This window comes from Panthera tigris, chromosome B1 (assembly GCF_018350195.1).
Source record: "Panthera tigris isolate Pti1 chromosome B1, P.tigris_Pti1_mat1.1, whole genome shotgun sequence".
Lineage (NCBI taxonomy): Eukaryota > Metazoa > Chordata > Mammalia > Carnivora > Felidae > Panthera > Panthera tigris.
In genome coordinates, this window is record NC_056663.1 from 50,763,387 (window position 1) to 50,773,774 (window position 10,388).

The 10,388-nt window shown below is 40.4% G+C and overlaps 1 pseudogene; it reads right to left on the reverse strand.

The window, feature by feature from the left end:
* Nucleotides 1–765: 765 nt before the first annotated feature.
* Nucleotides 766–8,738, reverse strand: LOC102963536 (annotated as a pseudogene).
* Nucleotides 8,739–10,388: the final 1,650 nt, after the last annotated feature.

Consider the following 10,388-nt stretch of genomic DNA (forward strand, 5'->3'; position numbering starts at 1 on the left):
TTTTTTAAATTTAAATCTAAGTTAGTTAACATATAGTGTAATAATGATTTCAGGAATAGAATTTAGTGATTCATCACTTACATATAACACCCAGTGTTCATCCCAGCAAGTGTCCTCCTTAATGCCCATCGCCCATTTAGCCCATCTCCCCACCGCCATGCCCCACGAGCAACCCTCAGTTTGTTCTCTGTATTTAAGAGTCTCTTCTGGTTTGCCTCCTTCTGCTTTTATATTATTGTTGCTTCCCTTCCCTTATGTTCATCTGTTTTGTATCTTAAATTCCACATGTGAATGAAATAATATGTTTGTCTTTCTCTGATTGGCTTATTTCGCTTCACTTAATACACTCTAATTCCATCCATGTTGATGCAAATGGCAAGATTTCATTCTTTTTGATTGCCAAACAATAATTCATTATATATATATATGTATATATATATATATATATATATATATATCACATCTTCTTTATCCATTCATCAGTTGTTACTATCTTTTTCATGAGATCTTGGAAGGAGCTGAGATACCCATGTGTGCTTGGCACTCACCCTGCACCACCCAACTTTATGCTGATGTTTTGTGTTGGATGACTCTCTGGATTTTCAATTGATTATGAATGTGAAGAGACTTTGAATTTACTTCAGAATCCTCCAGTTTAGGGTTGGAAGGAGCTTTGGACTGTAATAAAGAAATCCCACCCACCTCTTATTTTATCAGTCATGGTGCAAACAGAGAAGCATGACCACTAGATAGTCATTTATTTTTTATAGGAATTTGACCTTACACCATTGTGGGAGGTGACGAAAAAGTCTCTCTATGACCATTATCTTTGTGTTAGATCCTGGCATTTGAATTCTGCAGGGTGGGCAAGAGAGATAAGTGTAAAGCAGGGGACAGTAGGAACAAGGTGGAATCCAGAAGCATGAGCTGGAGCCTATGAGGATGGAATAAAACAAACCTGTGTCTGTTCTTATTGCCTTTGACCTTGATGGTGTGGATGTCCTGCTGAAGAAGCTGGTGCCCTTCATCACAGTGGTAAACACACATCTATTCCAGGATGTGGAGAAGCTGAATGAAGATCTGAGGGAAGGCAGAGGAGTTTCAGACTGACTGCTGCCCACACTAACAAGTGGAGACAGCATGTGACAATGCACATGACTGCCTGGCCCCCTGCACCAACCTGCTGAGCATAAGAACAATATGGCTACTACTTTACTATGACCTTCCAGTTTTGGAGACCTGTCCTAGGTGGGAATTTAAGGGAAGGGAATTTTAGGATCTGGTCTAGTTTCATCAACTTGACACATTGTTGAGCCACCACATTTCAGATTTGAAAAATTAGGCTCAGAGACATGATGTGAATTAGCTAAAACTCAGTAATTTTTTCAGTGGCAAAACTTGGACTACAACTAGGTCTCTTGATTATCAATTCAAATATTTTCTAAAAAGTTCCCCCTCCATCACTAATGGACACAACACATTCTTATTCAAAAAAACTAGAAAATTAAAAGATCACCCAGAGTTCCATCATTTAAACTCAGCCATTAATATTTTAGTGTATTTCCTTTTTATTCCTTTTCCTATGCATATCTGCCAATATTTTCAAAATTATACTATACATACATATATGTGAATAGTTTCTTATGCATTAAATCCTTATCAGCATCATAAATAATTTATTTAACTATTTGTCTAAAATAGGCATTAAGGATATTTCTAATTTTCTGGCTATTACAAATAATGCCGAGTAATACAAATAATGATGAATATCCTTGTGTATACATTTTTATTCTATCCTTATAATAGAATGTTAAAATTGGCGGCAAATACTCTGAAATTGCTTTCAACAAAGATTATACCAATTTATCAGAAGTGTGAGAATATCTGTCTTCCTCAACCTTTGACAGCATTGGATATCATCTTTTAAATACCTTTGTTATCAAATTTTATCTTATCATTTTTTAAATTTGTATTGTTTTGATTACTTGAGAGGGTGAAAATTTCACCTGAGTTTGTTAATTACTTGTGTTTAATTTTGGTGAACTCTTTGTTTATGCACTTATGAATTGAAGGTCTTAATTTTATGTACTGTCTTTCACTAGATTAAATATATTAACTCCTTGTTATTTTGTTACAGATACACTTTTCTCCTGAGCAATTTGGTGCTCTTAGTCATAACGATGACAGACAATGGGCCCCTGAGAACAGAACCGCAGCCATGTGGGGATGGGAACTAGCTGACATTTAGAAATATTCTGGTCAAGAGTTTCGATTGCTGTTTGTGTTTTGGGGATGCTGGTGTGAAGCCCAGCTAAGTCATCAGGTTTAACAGGTAACCCCTGAGTAGATCAGCAAAGCCCTGTGGGGCGCAGGGAGAAGACAGAAGCTGGTGAAAGGCACATGCCTAGGCCTCCCTGAGAATCAGGAAGAGTGTCTGGTGAAGTGGATGTGATGGAAACAGTTGGAGAGTGTGACTCTGACAACTTAGAGTTACAGGCAAGCACTGTCCTCAGACTTTGGGGGAAGCGTATTTGAAAAAGTTCAGATGACAGATGGATGCAACTCCATTCCCTAGGATGAAGGAAGCTGCTCAAAAACAGAACTATGACAAACGCATGTAAGAGGATCCTAAAAATTTAAACTTGGAGGAAGCAGCCAAAACGTTTTGCTTTTCAATGTAGGGAGAGCAATGGGAAGTATGTTTGGATACCGATTTCATTCTCAAAGGACCAATGAATTTTGTACATAGTGAATGGGAATAGATATTCTCACCTAAATAGCTTGCATATATCATATATCTCATATACGTTGCGAATATAGAAGTTAGGACATAGAACATAAATGATTAATGTGGGTGTGTTTCCTTCCTCTGTCTGAAGAAGGCTTTGTTTATTTGGAGGGCCTGTCAAGGGGAGAGGTTCTGGCCAGGTTTAGAGTATGAGAGAAATAGTATAAGAAAGGGGATTTTTACTAACAGTTGATGTAGTCTATGTAAACTCCCTTTAATGTTCCAAGAGATATGAGCAAATAATGGTATCCCCTCTTGTTTTTCACAGTCTGTTGAACTGTACCTTTGGTAAGGAGTGAACCATCCATGTCTCATAAAATATTGCCTTCAACTTTGGTGTATAAAAAAGTGAGATACGAGGGTATATAGCTTTGTACCCTCAAAGGCCTTTGTGTTCGTTTATTTTGGGCTCCATTTCATTCTAGGGTTTGGGCTTTCCTGTTTTTCCTCTGCTGCTTCCTTTACTGGGAATAATTCCTCTCCTTCTCTTCTCCATGTAGTGAACTCCTACACATACTTGAAGAGCCAACCCACTTATCACCTGCTCTCTGAAACCTTCCCCAGCTTCCCTGGGCATGAAGAACTCCACTTTTGCTGATGGACGGCTACCACGTTGGATTGTTAATAGTTTCTGTGAGATTATAAACTCCCTGAGGTCTCATTGCTCTCTATATCCTCATTATCTAGCCCAGAGCCTGCCAAGTATACATAAATGATTGAAGCATGAAGCACAGAAAGTCCTTCATGGTGAATGGACTTCGTTTCTTTTTGTTTTTCTGTGTGGAGGGACTGAGAGCAACATTTCCGGCCTCCCCTTGCTCTGCTCCCCATCCCCTTCATGTCTCCCCAGGGGAGGAGGAAGGATACCTCTGATTAGCTTGGGCTCCTTGGTCAGTCTTCATGCAGTTGGACTTGACTGAGAGGTGAGTTTAATTCTGGGGTGAAGCATGAGGAAGTTCACTGTGGCCCTGCACCTGAACCAGCTGTTATCAGTAATAAGTCTGACAAGCTGATCTCAGTCTGGCTGACTCCCTGTGTCTCTTTCTCAATTGGTTCCTGACTCAGGAATGGAAGAGAGGCATTATCTATTGCTCCCCTGCTAAACCCCCAACATCTGACATTTGTACAGTGCTTTTCAGTTTACAAAGCACTTCCACATCCATTATTTCGAGGGTTGTAAATAAGGTAACAAAGTGCTGTGGGAGTTTTGGGAGCAAGTGATTAATATCAGCTGGGGAAGCCACAGCTCACATGGAGCTTCGTGTCTGTAGGCCTCGTTTAGCACAGGTGTCTGGCTGAAAAGTCTCTGAATTCTGCCCCTTCCAAGCCTTTATAAAAAGAAGGGAACCAGCAGGGGACATTAGCCTATTTCCAGAATTTGCCTTATCTACCGCCTAGTTTGCTTTTTCTGATCCCCTGCACATCTTGTGTGTCTTCCCCCGAGTTCTGACGTCTATTGGTTATTCTCTGTTATTTCCAGTTCTTACCTCAGGAGGCCCAGGCTTTGTCAATCTCTTTGGACATGCTACTGCTCCGTGACCTGGCATCCCTATGGGTCAGGACCTGATAATCACTCTCTAGGATCATGCTCTGTGACCATTGCTCCTTTCCCCAATCTCACCACCATAAAATCAGCTGGCACAGACAGCTTCGAGCTCTAACGTTCTATCATCATTGGCCTTAATAGCTTTAGAAGCGACTGGATCTCTTTGCTCAGTCACAGCAAAGGCCTCATGACATCAGAGGTATTGTCACATTGGAGGCACACACCGGGTGACTTTGTAGATGCCAGCAGTTTTCCCAGGATGTGGGTCCACCAACAGACACTGCATTGATGTGGATGTGCTAAAAGGCATTTTGGAACAAACAGCTTCCACAAAAGTGCCAAATTCTAATTGACATTGTTTTTCAAAGTGTTAGAATATAAATTGAATTTCAAGGCAAAGGGAAAAAAATTAGAATTGGAAGTAAGAAAGTGAATTTGCAAGCAGAAATGAAATGAGTCAATCTAATTTCAAAGTCTGTCCTGAACCAAGGGTAAAATAACAAACAGTGTTTGTGAAAAAAGAGAATCTAATATTTATAAGGGGTTCAACATCTAAGGGATGATAAATTGCACTTGAGAGGAAACGCTGCATTAGATAAATTTTATCTTGACACTGAACCCTTTAACATGCCTGTAGAGCTTGTCTTGTACATCTGTTGTAGCCCACATACCAGTCTGTCCCTGGTAGTCACCGAAGGGTTATTTTGCTGAGAAAAATCTGTTTGACTTAGAAGCTGGAAGAAGGGAGAGGCAAGCACAGAGATTGGAATCTAAATGAGTAACAGAAAAATTTCAAATGCCACCATGGCAGGAAAAAGATGAACAAGTCTATGATAATTGACGCCTCTTCTTACATCCAATTCCATTCTATATGATCTCCAAACACATTCTTAGCCTGGTTTGACATCATTTACGTCTGTTTGGAATCACAATAGAGAATGTGACAAAGGAAGTTGAAATCAGTGGAGTGCATTGTTGGGTGAAATTATCTGTGGAGATACAAACCCATGGAGATGGGACATGAGGTGGTTCTGTTTCACTGTGGGCCCTAAGTACCTGTGGGTCTTCTTTGATAACAGGTGTTGATGGGACAGAAGAACAAGGAGAGAAGGACAGAGTTCAAGGTTGGGAGTATATAGGCTTGGGTGGGTAGGGAGTTAGGGGCTAACTGAAATCATGTGTGTGTCTGTGTGTATGCGTGCACATATGCATGAATGCCTACAATGAATGTAGAGTGAAAATCGGAATCTAATGAGTGGGGTATGTAGCTGTGGTCGGGTGAGGTTATGGCCAGCAGTTTCTGTTATAACATCTCCTTTCTTTGCTTCATGATTCAGCTTCTTTAGTTGGTGATTGACTTCACTCATCAAAGCTTCAGAAGGGACATGTAAGACAAGGCACTTAATGCAAATAATCCAAACTATGCCTTTAGGATAATCTAGGTAAAGGATAGACATTAACCAGTGTTTGTTTAATATCAAGTATGATAGTTTTATATGAGTGCATTTTAATTTTACATATAAATAATGAGATGATCGTGATATTTTCTTACCTTATAAGTATTTGCTGATGAATATTTGATTTGACACTATAGATATTAAATTTTTTTAAAATGTCATTGAGTTTTGAGAGAGAGAGAGAGAGAGAGAGAGAGAGAGACAGAGTGTGAGTGGGTGAGGGGCAGAGAGAGAGGGAGGCACAGAATCTGAAGCAGGCTGTCAGCACAGATCCTGACGTGGGGCTCGAACTCATGAACCGTGAGATCGTGACCTGGGCCGAAGTCAGACGCTTAAACAACTGAGCCACCCAGGCACTCCAATACTATAGATATTAAATAGATCTGGATTCGAATCCAGTTTCCACCTTACCTTGGGAACTTTGAGTTCTTTGAACCCAGTTTTATCATTTGGAAAATGGGGATAAAATCCACCTTGAAGGCTTCTGATGAGTATTGATTACATGAAAAAAATTGTAAAGAACCTAGAACACATTAGGTGCTCATTAAATTCCCTTTTCCTACATTCTGGACAAATAAAATTTGATTTTCTTAAAAAGAGAAAAGTGTCAAATGGTAGATTTTTGTTTCAAAAAGTCATTTTTGTTTAGACCTTAAATATTTGATCAAGGCACTTCATCCCAAATCTTCAAAGTAAAAGTAATAAAAAATACTATATAATTCTTTTGAAAATAACTGAAAATTTGAAGAAAAGTTTCAAGAATAGGAATAGTACAAAGAAGACCTGATTACATTTTATATGGATTTACCTTTACTTAACATGTTACCTCATTGGCTCTATCATTCTCTCTTTCTCTCTCTCTGTATGTATACACATATACATATATATATACACATTTTTTTCTGAACTGTTTGAGAGTGTGTGGCATACATCCCAGTCCTTACCCTTCAATATTTCAATGTATATTTTCTAAAAATAGGATGTTCTCTCATATTACCACAATACAGTTATCAAGCTCAGCAAAGTTAACATTGATAGAATACTTTATAGCTAATCTCCCATCCTAATTCCAGTTTTGTCAATCAACACAATAATGTTTTTTACAACATATTTCTTTTTTTTCTGCCAGTATAGGATTGGTTGCTGCATTCAGTTGCCATGTCTCCTTTAATCTGATTAACAAAAATTATATATTACCATTTATTTGATCATTGATAAATGATATACATGGCTGGCTAATTTATTTATGATTTAAGTAACAGTGCAATAGAGTAATCAACATAGCAACAATTTTAAACTCATCTGCCTAGCTTTCGAGTCCTCTGTAATCAGCCCTCATTTTTTTAAAAGTTTATTTATTTATTTTGAGAGAGAGAGAGAGAGAGAGAGAGCACAAGTGGGGGAGGAAGAGAGAGAGAGGGAGAGAGGGAGAGAATCCCAAGCAGTTTCTGCACTGTCAGTGCAGAGCCCAAGGCAGGGCTTGAGATTACCACCTAAACTGAGATCAAGAGTCAGGTGCTCAACCAGCTGAGCCACCCAGGAACCTCTGCCCTTACTTTAATTACCTATATGCTGCTCTGCTATGGTGGCAGCACCTTGTAGCTGGAAAAACACAAGCTTGGGGCAGGTGCTCTGGGTGTGAATCCTGGCTCTACTGCCTTTTGACTACATGGTCTGTAACAAGTTTCTTAACTTCTAGCTCCTTCCAAAAAACTTGTAGCTATTCAATTAATAATTGAGGAACCAATAAATAAATCTAGTGCATAGGCTTGGTAGGAAAATCAAATGCAATCATTTGCCTAAATGAGCCCACAAATGTTCTTGGCACATAGGAATTTCTCTGAAAATGTTTATTCTTTTGCCTTCCTCCTTGCCGGAGCCTGGTTTTTGCTATATTCATTCCTGCCTCCCTAGCTTTGTTCACGCAGGTCCCACTTCTGCCTCTTTTTGAAGCCTACCCAAAGCCCAAGTATTTGTTAAGATTCAGCTCTACTTTTTTTTTTTAATTCTTTTTTAATGTTTATTTATTTTTGACAGAGAGAGAGAGACAGAGCATGAGCAGGGGAGGGGCAGAGAGAGAGGGAGACACAGAATCTGAAACAGGATCCAGGCTCTGAGCAGACAGCACAGAGCCCGACGCGGGGCTCGAACTCACAGACCACGAGATCATGACCTGAGCCGAAGTCCGACGCTCAACAGACTGAGCCACCCAGGCGCCCCCCAGCTCTACTTTTTTTATATTCGTCATGAAGTCCTCATTAATCTCAGTACTCTCTCTACCTTTGAAGACTTTATGATCCTTTATTGAAATATTTTCCTTTGTAGTTCTTAACTAGCTGGGCATTCCCCTGCGCCACTGTCGATGTCATCTATGATGTCATAAGGGTGGTGGCCATCAATATGGCAGCTCACAGATTGGGCAGTCCCCAGGATCTTTCTAGTGATTCCAGAGAGTTCTCTGGCTAGAGATCGGTGCTGCATCTGTCAGGCAATGTTGATAATCTTGTCGGAAGCGATGTTTCCGCTGTGCTTGATGTTTTTCTGCTCCTTTCTGTATCTTGGCGGTTCCTTGAGGGCTTTGATCATCGGAGCAGGGCCCGAAGGTACCACTTCAATCTGGGCCTGTGTATTCTGAATGGTCACTTTCACTGTCATCCTCAGACCCTTCCCATCACCAGTTGCATTGGTGATGTCATCACAAACTTCTTTTAGAGACAGACCCAGGGGACCGATCTTCGGGGCCAGGGCAGATGTGGCACGGACTGCCCCACCTGTGCACCTCAGGTATATGCCTTTGATCTCTTTGGAGAATAACTTAGGCAGCATGGTGGAGGCGGCTAGCGTGGGACGAACCAGGGTTTGGGATAACCGAAGAGAGTTGCACCTAGGCCTCCTCCCAGCCAAAAGCCTAAAGTGAATGAGATATTAGACACTAAAATTTAGGGGTCCCAATAAGGCCATAAACAGAGAGAAGCTCTCACATAAAGAAAGGAAAACACTCAACAGTTACTGAGCAGTGACGAGTGCTTTCCCTGCACAATTATGTTTATCCTCACAATGGTCTCAACAGGGAGGTCTTCATAGTCCTATTTTGCTGATGAGAAGCCTTTGGTGCAAGGTCACAGAGCTGGAGATGGCAAAGGTGGATTTTGAACCCACGGTTGGTTGCACACTTCCTTTTAGGTTGGATTGCCGCCTTCACTGACATTTATGTTAAAAAATATTGGTTTTTAACTCACGAGTGATAAGTCCACATTAAGTTTTTGAGAAACTACAATGGTAGCAGAGATGGGCATATCTAACCTCTCGTTCAACATAAATTAATTTTTGTCCCCGTGAGTCAAGGTAGCCTGTGGTTTACTCAGTGTGACTCAAAAATGACAGTTTTATGTGCTTCGGAGGGAGAACTGGTTGACTAATGGGTAGTTCAGAAACCTTTTACACACAAAGAGCTCAATAATTTCCCACTTTAAAAGTGTCACTTGCAGGTATCAGTTAATGACCAGCAATGGCTACTCAACAAACAGGCATTTATGATGAGTGCTTCAGTGTGAGAAGTTGGACAAAATGACCTCTTGGGGCCCTCCCCATGGATGTAATCAATCTCATCAAACCTCAGGCTCAGTTGGAGGCCAGAGTGGAGCACTGCTCTCCTGTTTTGAGCTGTTACGTTCCTATTTTGAAGGAACACACCTTATCTCCCCAACTGGGAGGTTCTGTGAGGGCAGAGACTTGACTTTTCGTTTTTCTCCCAAAGCAGCAGGTGCAGAATTGAGCACGTAGTAGGTACTCAGTAAACACTAATTGAATGATTACTTCAAGATCTTGTAACTCCAGATGCTTATGATACGGGGACACTTAAAGCGGGGTCAGAGCAACAGGGGACTCTAAATAATGGTCCTGAAAAGCCATTACAAAATAGATTGGGCAGACTCCCCAATAACAGACAACATTTATTGCTTTAGAGATCTAGTAGCCACTTTGTTATTGTTGTTGTTAAACATGGACTTAAGTAAAAGAATAGGTCTCTTTTCTCAACTCTGATTCTATTTTGGTCTTAACCCTGACAACATGTGATACAGAAATAAGCCTGTCTTTGTCCCTAATAAAGGAAGTTTCTTGAGTTAGAAACACTAATCAATTTTAGCGGTTTAGAGATGTGTGAGCCAGCATCAAGATTTTTCATAAGCAGAAGTATGGGACACCTTTGTAAAGAAGATAGAGTAAAACTAGATCATAAGCTCTTACTCCTACAGTACCTGATGGAATGAATGACCACGTTAAAAAGTCAAAACAAGGGGCGCCTGGGTGGCTCAGTCGGTTGAGCGTCCGACTTCAGCTCAGGTCACGATCTCACGGTTCGTGAGTTCGAGCCCTGTGTCAGGCTCTGGGCTGATGGCTCAGAGCCTGGAGCCTGCTTCCGATTCTGTGTCTCCCTCTCTCTCTGCCCCTCCCCCATTCATGCTCTGTCTCTCTCTGTCTCAAAAATAAATAAACATTAAAAAAAATTTAAAAAAAAAGTCAAAACAAAATAAAACACCAGAGAAAGTTTTTAAAAAATGATGAGCAGCATTTAAACAAGAAAAAGTGTATTATT